The sequence below is a fragment of the Manduca sexta genome, chromosome 23 (assembly GCF_014839805.1).
Source record: "Manduca sexta isolate Smith_Timp_Sample1 chromosome 23, JHU_Msex_v1.0, whole genome shotgun sequence".
Lineage (NCBI taxonomy): Eukaryota > Metazoa > Arthropoda > Insecta > Lepidoptera > Sphingidae > Manduca > Manduca sexta.
The window spans coordinates 10,415,986-10,426,567 of NC_051137.1; the positions used below are offsets into that span (position 1 = coordinate 10,415,986).

At 35.7% G+C, this 10,582-nt stretch overlaps 1 protein-coding gene across 3 annotated transcripts in view; it reads left to right on the forward strand.

Moving 5' to 3' along the window:
• The window catches only part of LOC115440977 (protein muscleblind), a 253,444-nt gene that overhangs the window by 96,242 nt on the left and 146,620 nt on the right, over positions 1–10,582 (forward strand). The gene's annotated exons all lie outside the window — the stretch shown is intronic.

Here is a 10,582-nt window from a genome sequence, read left to right on the forward strand (position 1 = left end):
AAGTGGAGTGGGGTCTAATTGAATGTCGACTGACAAGAGATGATTTCCCCTTGACAGTCTACACAATTATGCCGGCCTGTTCGAACCGGATATACACAGGCTGATCCCGAAACGCACTTACGTGGGTCACTATGGCCGGTTTTAACACCTTGTGTACGGTGGTCGCTATCCGGGCGGATATAAAATATATCCTACTATCAGCCAACGTTTTAACTACTACGTGTTAGTAAACTAAGCATAATACACTATCGTCAAAACTTGGTATCATGAAAACATCTCCATCCGTTCTACAAAACACAAGCGCTCCTCATGTTCTCGTGTTGAATAAAAAATTAAACAAATCTCAAGACTAAAAACTACAAATTTGGAGTCTCAAGTTTCTTTTGTTTGCTGTGTAGAGGTTGTGGAGGAACAGGCTAATGAGACTGTTGAAGACTCGTACAACAAATTGTACTTAACTCGTCTGTATTCATCCTTATGTTCAAAAGTATTTTTAATCTTAAAAACTTCATATTTAGGTCAGTTTAAGCCTACATTTTTCGTAACACATTCAAATATCGTTATCTTGACAGTCGATACCTTCAAACAAATGTTTTAACACTTGAAATGTAAGTATTTAGATACATTTTTAAACCATCATCTTAGATCCTTTTCAATATTACTAAATAGAAAATGATCAAATCTACACAACCATCTTTCTCAATATTGATGAAATCATGACAACTGAGTATGACACATTTTATTTTATTAGTTTGCTCACGTTTATTTTTAGTTGCATATCATTATTATCACATAACCATAATATAACATGATATGAGATCATATAAGGATAACGGTAAACTAATTAATTTGTAGGTTTTAAAGAAAATGAAGATTAATATTTATGAATATATTTACAGTAGAATTAGCGTTGTTTTTTCCTCAGTCTCACCCAAAGGCTTGAATTTGTGCGCGACAGGCTGGCCCGCTTTCATTTCATGAGACGGAATAAGCACAGTGAAAATGAATTGCACTAGTTGGATCTCTATTCTGTGCCTACCCCTGTGGCCATAAAGATGTGTGTATATTTAATATATTTCATAACAATTAAGTTATTATAGGGATGGAATCTCCGCAATAGTCCTTCGGAGCGTATGCCCGCGCGCACTGCAACCCGACCCACTTGGCATTAGTAACGGCAAGGTAATAGACAGGAATAGAGACGTCATTCTTGTTATAAATTTTATATTTGAAAGTGCTGGATAATTCTTTATTCCTTGTGTGAAAGAATAACAGCTACTCCGATAGATTATGGGCATAGCAAGATTACTTTTAATTTGATATCAGATCTATATTGTAATATTTATTATCATTAACATACTGAAACGTAACTTAATTAATAAGATGAAATATCTAGACAATCGTTTAACGTAATTGCAGTGTTTAAAATTATTGTAAAGTATTATGGAGGTCAATTATAGTTCAGTATTACTTTGTATAACTACTTATCATTTCATTTGCAAACAAAAGGTAGCCACAGTACAAAAAAACAAGAACATACACTACAATACTAATATACAAAAGAATTTACTCCCACCAATACACACAATAAGTTCATTAGTTGATTATCAATATGCGTCTCTATGGCATGTTAGCGCGAGTTAGAAACCGCAATATCACCACTCTACTGATATTACATTCCCGCGCCCTCCTCCCCCTGACGCCATGAAGTCCCGTCCCTCACCCCCGCGCTCGCCCCAATACCATCCCCATAGGGTAATTCGGCTACAGCCCGCTCTGATGGTGTGACCTAAATTTAGCGCGCATTTATTACTTAATCACTATGTATTTAAATAATGTGTATAGGTTTAAATGGTGACCTGAAAGATTAAAGGTTTTCGACTGTTTATGTTTAATAAATAGTAACTGCATTTTAAAGCTTCTAAAAAATAAGAATCATGATATTGTTATTAAGAACGGGCTAACGTTTCTAATTTAATTTCAATAAAAAAATGCGTATATTTAAATATTATAGTCAATCAAGTATTGCGTAAACAAAAAGTGTCAATAAATACATTATGCAAAAATCCATAATAACTAAATACACTCGAAAAATATACGCGGAACTTATTTATTTCGTTTCCATAACCAATTTTCATAACTTTCGTATAAAAATAAATGAAAAAGGAACGAAAACCCGATATTGTTTTGCGGCACCATATTTTACCAGCATTTTCTATTTTCCTTTCCATTCGACATAGAGACATGCAAATATTTTGTTTTGTTAATATTACATCAAGCCTCGTTTTGTGACAATCGCGCACAATGGATGCAGAGAGTTTGAACACCCGGCTGCGACTGCGTGGATCACTTTACGAGTGTACCGTGAGCCTTTATAAATCGGTTTTTCTTTACCCGTACAGGGGAATGTACAGATATGAAATGACGTGACAGCTTTTTTAAAATTGGATGTCGCGTATAACAGAATAGTGTCCCATAGAGAACATTCCTTGTATTGTACATCCGTTTGATTACGCAATATCTGGCTGTATTACGTCATGAATTAACTCAAAGACACTACATTATGCATGTTGGGGAATGTTCACAATACCCGAGTTAATTATAACTACTCTATTAGTGTATTATGTGACCAAATTAAAAAGTACTTATTTGGTTGTTTTAAATAATAATTGAGTGGGTTTCAGGTAAAATATTGTGTATTAGTTTTAAAATACGTCTTATGATTTATCGTTATACTCGGTGTTGCTCGCGGCTTCGCCTGCGTTAAAAGCCTTTCCCGCTACATAAGTTATTAAATCACAATAGGGATAAAAAATCAAATTATAATCGGAATAAAAAGTAGCCTTTGTGTTAATTCAGAACGGGGTCTACCCGTGTACCAAATTTCGACCAAATCCATTCTGCTGTTTATACGCTTACTTCTAACAAATATCTAAACATCCAAACATTTTCACAAACCTACGCATTTATAATATTAATAACATAGTAAGATTTTATTCTTGAAGCGATAGGCAGAGAAAGTACACACTCACCGCTATAGAGTATATTACCGCGATAGATTTGTCAAAAGTAGATTGCGTTAATAAGCAATAAAAGCGTGTCTTACTTCCCTAAGTAACATTGTTGCTACAAAGTAAGGTAGGTGCTTAACGTCATGGGCTCATATCATAGATATCCCAATTACCACTTTGCTTCGATGACTCTGTATCATGTTTTTAAATCCTACTAATATTGTAAATATGACAATTGGTAAAGGTTTTGGTTTTGGCTCAAAAAATTTGCAAGTTATGGTTTATTGGATCAGTTTTTTTCTATCGGGAAAAGGTATATATACAGTATTTTATTTCGTGAAATATAAAGTAATGCGAATATTGATGGCCCACAAATTTCAAAATTTGCATAAAATCGTTTCATGATAAAGAAAAACATATGAGTAAATTGCAACATAAATAGTGGGCGTTGTTAGGAACCGGGCTATTTTGGGTCGCACTACTTTACTTTAATTATATGTCGATATCTTTGTATAGGTTAATTTAACCTGTTCAATTTAATCATTTGGAAATGTTATAGTCATTCCTAATGCGTATTACACTTTTATTTGCCCTGACCAAGTGTAATTCGTACATAATTTAGTACGTTTGGTAGTAAAAAGCGACCGTTGTATGCGCGACGACGATCCAGTCGTAGTGAATTGCTCCCGAGAGTCGTGTTGAGGATTAGTTAAGTAATATCCAATTTTCATAAGTCTAGTGACCAGTTATAAGTATAATGCCCTTCAAAATTTAAAATTTTAAAGTTTATTATAGTTTTATTACTCTCCAAGTATTCAAAGTACTCATTTCATTTCTAAAGTATTCTGCAATAAGGTTATATAAGTAACTAAAAATCAATAATCGTTATTATTTCTTCTTTCCCGCTAGCCTGTGATGGTATTTTTGTTTACTTTGTAGTCTTTCATTTGTTTTACGTCCAATATAAAATGTATAAATGTATTAATTGGAGTAATAATTAAATATTATTATGTACGTTGACTTATCATAAGTGAAACTATGTTCGCCTACGTGATGAATAAAGCATTTTATTTTATTTAATCCAAACCATTTAACCACATTTTGAAAATTGTCAGATCACTTACCATTTTAATATTTCACAACACTGTCAATAGTAAATAAAGCAAGCTGCCCAACTTATTTGTTATGATTTGAACGTGGCAGGAGTGGATTTTGTATTCAGCTACTAACTGCGCAATACTCGGGGCAGAATCAATTGGAAACAAATTCAGTGCAGTTAGTTCACTGGTCGGATCGGTTCATAGTCGTAAACTTCGGCCCGACTTGCCACGTCCGTTGTTCCGGGCGTTCATTTTTAAACAAGTGATTTAGGTACTGTAAAGTTCTACTGTTTTGTTTTCGAGCGAGTCAAATGCATTTGCCGCTTTTTGACCTTTATGTTATTTACCTATTGTTTATAGATAATCATGCTTACATCCACGACAATTTATCCATATCTACCAATACAGTAGAAAATACGAATTATATGTTCGTTTACTTAATAGCATTACTTATTAAGTAATTATGATATTTTACGACTAATAGATACGTTTTATTGTAATTATTTCCATCTAAACACGAGAGTCTAACAAGCTAGTGTGTGAATCTATTGTATAAACCGCAAAATATTTCTTCTTGGTATTTGATATACCAGCATGTAGATGTGGTCAGCATCGCCTCTACGCAGTATTTTTTCCTAGAAATATCTGTAGTAACAGCTATTGTTACAACGCGAGACTCTAAAATATCAATATTCATTTTCATCTACAATAAGCGCTCGTGCACAACAAAGGTTTTGTCCAATGTTGCAGTGCGATGTAAAAGTAATAGGGAGAACATCGACTAATCTTTTAACGCGTCACCAACCCACGCACATAAATTCAGGGTAAATTACGAGTCTCTCGGAACGTAGCTGATGTTACTGCTCACCTTACCTCTCTGAATTCCAACTTTACTGGGAGAGTTGTTCAATAAATGAAATCGCATTACAAGTGTCATCAAATTGGTAACACCGGTGTATTACTTTTATAGCAGACTGAATATTATTCCGTTCAGTCGAATTCTGACACATGCAATTAGCATCCGTTATGCACAAGAGTATTTGGATTCAATTTTGGTTGTATTTTATTGCTCAATTTGGTATCGGCGGCGTTCAGTCCATGTGACATGTTTATGAATGTTTCGTCAAATTGTGTAATGAATGAATCTTGTGCAATTAACGCCTCACACAGAAAAGTATTACATTATTAAGGCGGCAGGACTCGTGCCGTCGGCGTGGCGTCGCGTCGCTGTAGTGTGCTCGCAGCTCACCGCTCCCGAGTCCCAGCTCGACTTCTTCATTATAACATTTCTGTTTCCGGTCGTCGGATTTTGATTTATGACTTTAATTTGGCAAGGTTGGCGACGACAGGCCGAGACATGTCGGAGTGTTTTCAAGGAGCCATCGTGCAATTGTTTAATTAATCTTAAGCTACGGAAGCGCTGCGGGTGCACTACACTTGGCCCAACTTTAAACTCGTTAAAAGTTCCTTTGAAACATTTGGCGTCAAATAAGCCGCAGTCAGACTTTGGTTTCCAGATTGTTAACTTATCTGGTGTTATAATTAAACATAGCTTTATGTTTCATTTTATTTTACTGTTTTACAACGTTGCTTATGGATTATCTAATGCTATGCAAATGCTGGGAAGGAGCGAAGCGTAAATACGCTTCCTTCAAAATGCATTCTGAATAAACTAGCCCTCGTTAAATTGCCACTTAAAGATTAAACAAGCTGATTCCAGAGATTAATAAGGTCTTTATATTGATATCTACCTGTATTAAAAATGCGTAATTAAGTTTTTGTTGATCGTTTACCTATTCATATACTGCATACGAATAATATACTGATTAAATTAATTTTAATGAATCATATTATGTAAGCTTAGAATAAGTATTGAACATTTAAAGCCTGTTGTGTATTTTAAATCAATTTCATTACAGAAAAATTTGCTTTCAAATAACCAATTAAAATTATATTCTGCGCAGTTGTATGCACGTTTGAAAATCGCGTGCGGTCAAACAGCCAGCAGTATCTGCGCACGAAGTTTAAATTCCTCCACTGTGTCCCACAATTTGGTATTGGCACAGTATCTCAACAATCTTCAACCAGTCTCGAACCCTCTTCACGGGAAATCCGAATTGCCAAAGTTCATGTAATGTACCTATTCGGAACACACATTATACGTCATAGAGTGATGAAATTACTTTATGAGTAAACTACAGTTCACGCAGTAAACAATGGGCGCGTAGATTGTATGTTTCAACTTTCATTCAAATGTATCCAACTGCGACAATGTTTTAGTTCTTCAGGTGATATCACAACTTTAAGTATTCATGTCTTGTGACGGTATTATTTAGGTTATATTAAAACTTGTGTCTTGTGTCCATTCATTAAATGGCTCATATTTTGCAGTTATCATAATTAAAGCTTTAAAATTTTTAGCTAAGCTATTAATATATCTAAAAGAATTATATTTTTGTAGCCTTATCATCGAAACACGACTCAAATTAGAATATTACAGAGGCTAACATCAATTATGCTCAAAGGTTTTCAAAGGCTTCCCCTCGCTTTACGGCTGAAAATCAGCACTCAGTGCGGCAAGCGGCGAGCTGATGTGCGCGACGTAATAATAGACTGCAAAGACTAAACGCAAACACACACAGATCATGAATTACCGGAGTTGAGGACAATAAAGTGTTTGTGTAGTCATCGAGCACACTCCGGGGCACTGTCGCACTGATCGCCGAAAGCATGTACATAACAGGCGCGTATCGAGCGAACAAGGTTCATTCCACGCGCACAAGATGGCCGACAATGGCCCTTAGCGGATAATTACTCAAATAGATTGCCCATTGGGGCATTGTCTCTGTGTGCTAACGTAATATTAGGAATGTTTCTGACTGGCATACCAATAATTAAAACTCTTATTACTGTTATTACTTGCTCTATGACCTCTAAACTTTTACTGTCTAATAGATATTTCTGTTCTTAGGATCCTTTGGGCCTTCGCTTTCTAAGATACCTAAACATTTTTTTTTATTACTTTATAGATGTTAAGTCTACAACGCGTATTGCTAAGAAATATTTTTTTCCACAAATAAGAAGTTCGCATTCGATGTATTGTCACGTTCTTCGATATCTTACGTAAAATTAATACGAACCTTATATTGAAATAAAAGATTGTCGCGGGAACATTTTCAGTCGACTGCGTCGGGACTGCAAAATTTTTCCCAGTTCGCGCCATGGGCGTTTAATCAGAGGTTTGATCAACACGTCCTCGCTTGGTAATATAATTACAGTTAACAGCAGTGCGGCGACGTTATCGCGCGTATAAATTAGACCGATTTACATTTACGGTCGAGACATAGGCCCCGCCATTATCGTGAATGATGCGGGGTTAGGTGCGGGCCGAGATCATCGCGCAACGATTGGTGAGCAATCGGTGCTTAAGTGAGCAGCCCGAGCGACGCCCGACCGATGCCCGCCGACCGAACACCGACAACGCCTCGACGTGCTTTTGTGCTTTTGTCAGCTCACGGCCAATTAAGGTTATCGCCATCTTTATCTGACGAGCGATTAGAAGTGTAAATTAATTATAAATCTATTAAATCAAGTAGTCTTACGGTATTTTATTCGGTGAAATGTTATATCGTAGTCAAGTTTTATTGCTGAAACAGATTTTGGATTACATCCTATTCGAATTACATGATAACAATGTAATTTCAAACACGTCAATAACGAAGAAACGTTCACGTGTAATCGAATTCGTATGAAATGAAATTAAAGTCGTTCATTACGTGTTCACTCAAATTACATCCGTCATACTGCTCATAAATTAAATTCCCATATTCCGTGGCAAAACCTCTGCAAATTGGTCTTAATTTACTCGAACGTATCGCCTTAATGGTAAGCATATAAGCAATATCACTTTAATACGGTGTCGAGGGATAGGGACGCGTACACAACACTGTGGCACTGCGTCGTATTATAATTCCACCCCTATAATATTATTTATTATGTCGCCCGAGACAATTCCAAGACAGAATCCGACCTACTTGCAACTGATATGAATAAAAACTACAGTAAAACTGTATAGCTGGTAGATCGTCAACTACGCTATAGTAGTAAACATTTCTATTAATCTTAGAAACCAGTTTAATGTGTTACAGATTTAACACTTTTGATAAATGGTAGATAACTCGCTGGAGTGTTGGCACAGGCTGTGTTCTCCATTTATTTTTAGTTTAAATTAGTTTTATTGCACGTCATGATATATTAAGATAACGCTGGGCTAATCGTTGTGAATCAGTATCAATTGATGCGAACGTTTCACAGTTAATTCGCTGGTTATTTGGACACGTTGTGTAGGCAATTTGATTTACAAGCGAGATATAAGACGGAACATTAGCTTACCGACGGCAATGGCCTCGCGTCACTACGCCACAATACGACTGACAAATTGTTCTACATTCATTGTGTAACAAATGTCTATGTTCTGAACGGTTCGCTTTACCCTTACAATATGATAGCTATATTCGAAATTACGACATGAAAATAATTTGTCGAACCTTGAATGTATCATAATTCTGCATCTATATTGTCGATATACTCAACTTAATCCTATGTCAACGAGTATGCACAAATATTACTTTTCCTTCTTCCTTGGTATTACTTTTCTTATCAAGTTCAGTTTTCGGCCTAAACAATTTCATTTTTCCTTTGCTATGTTTTTTGAGTCAAAAATCTTAAATAATGCGTATAGCTTTCATACTTTCGGTCCCTTTGTCTGTGAAATCGGTAAATTCATCAGTTTGAGTCCTAGGTCGAGATATTTTTTTTATACTTATACACCATTTAGAAAACATAATTTTTGCACGCTATAAATATAGGCTCGCGCCTATGATATCGTGAGATTGCAACTAACTCAAAGAAGCTTGGATGTTTAAATAGGGGACCGGACTCATTTTTGTTCTTTATTATTATCAAATATTTACGTTATATAAATTATAACACAGAAAAAATTATTTAAATCCGGTAAAAAATCAACAAGTTATAAATCTTTCAATTTCGGTAGAAGGGGTAAGTAACAAGAAACAGAAAAGAGGCGCAATACCCACGTGTGACGTCATCGGGCATTACGACGCGTGTGAAAGTAAGAGATGAAGCGATATCCCCACTTCACGCCTACTTCGGCACATAGTAATATTTGAAATATGAATTACTGGCTCATTTTTTAACCAATTTTAACGCAGTTTTCGCAGGAGGGTTTCTTTTTCCTATTATTAACCATTACATATAGAATACTGTACAAAATCAAACACAGGACGGTCCCCTATTGTCTATCTTCGGTTACACGGTGTGAACGTATAGGTACAAAATCCTTCATTACATAAATAATTCCCATATAAGTCTCCTCTATACCTAAAAATATATTATTACTTACATGATGTAAAACGAATGTAGTAGCAAACTCATAAATAAACTCAGTAAACAAATTTATCTAATTGGAAATTGCTATCTCACAAAGAATTTATGGATAATATCCAGTAATGAGTTAGTCTTACATAATATTACAATGTCACCAAAATATCTAATAACATTTACAAGAATCATACTTGGATCGAAGCCCAAGGACTCAAATTCATATATCTTAGCGTTAATTTATTGTAATATTCTATTAGATAAAACAGCTCCCACATTTAAAAAATAAGTTTGAAAACAAGATATGGGAACGGCATATCAGAATGTTATTTTTTGCGGCTACAGTCGCGGCGCGTTAAGCTTACTACATATTAGATTCATTATCGCAGGATATCGATGAAAATCTCCAACATCCAATCTCGCGGGATCGCTGCCGGCACGCGTATTCTTGTAATTTCTGAGGCATAATTTTATTTATTAGAGTGTGCCCTCGCCGGAGCGGCGAGAGCACCCCATTTGCCGCTTCATTGACTTACAACGGCACTCCATAACACTTTGCACATATTTCTGTAGCGCCTCTCTCGCAGATGTTAGATCCCTCGCACCTCATTATATTGCGGATGACATTTAATAAAACATTATGGGTCTTTCACAAACGATTTTCGATAAACGTGCACTACACGCACCACCGTTATCTGAAGAACTTTCATCTGTATTATGATATTGGATGTGGGTGTGTGTTTTTGTGTGGGTATATACAATATACATGTTGGAGTAAGGACTATTTATTTGTGATTCAGAATACTTTGAAGATAGGCTTAAAAAAATCAATCACATACGCCAATTAATTACAGGGAAACTAATTTTAATATCAGTGTTAGTTTACAGCGCTTTTACCATTTAAATTACATTTTGTGCGCAGAATTTTGCCAAAACTCGCTACATGCAACGCCTTCCAAACAGCACTGTACAACACATATACGTGAGCTAAACAGAGACACCTTTGTAATTTGGACCTGTACGAGAATCTAATCCATTAGCAGAAAGGTAGGCAAGCCGTTACCTGAACAT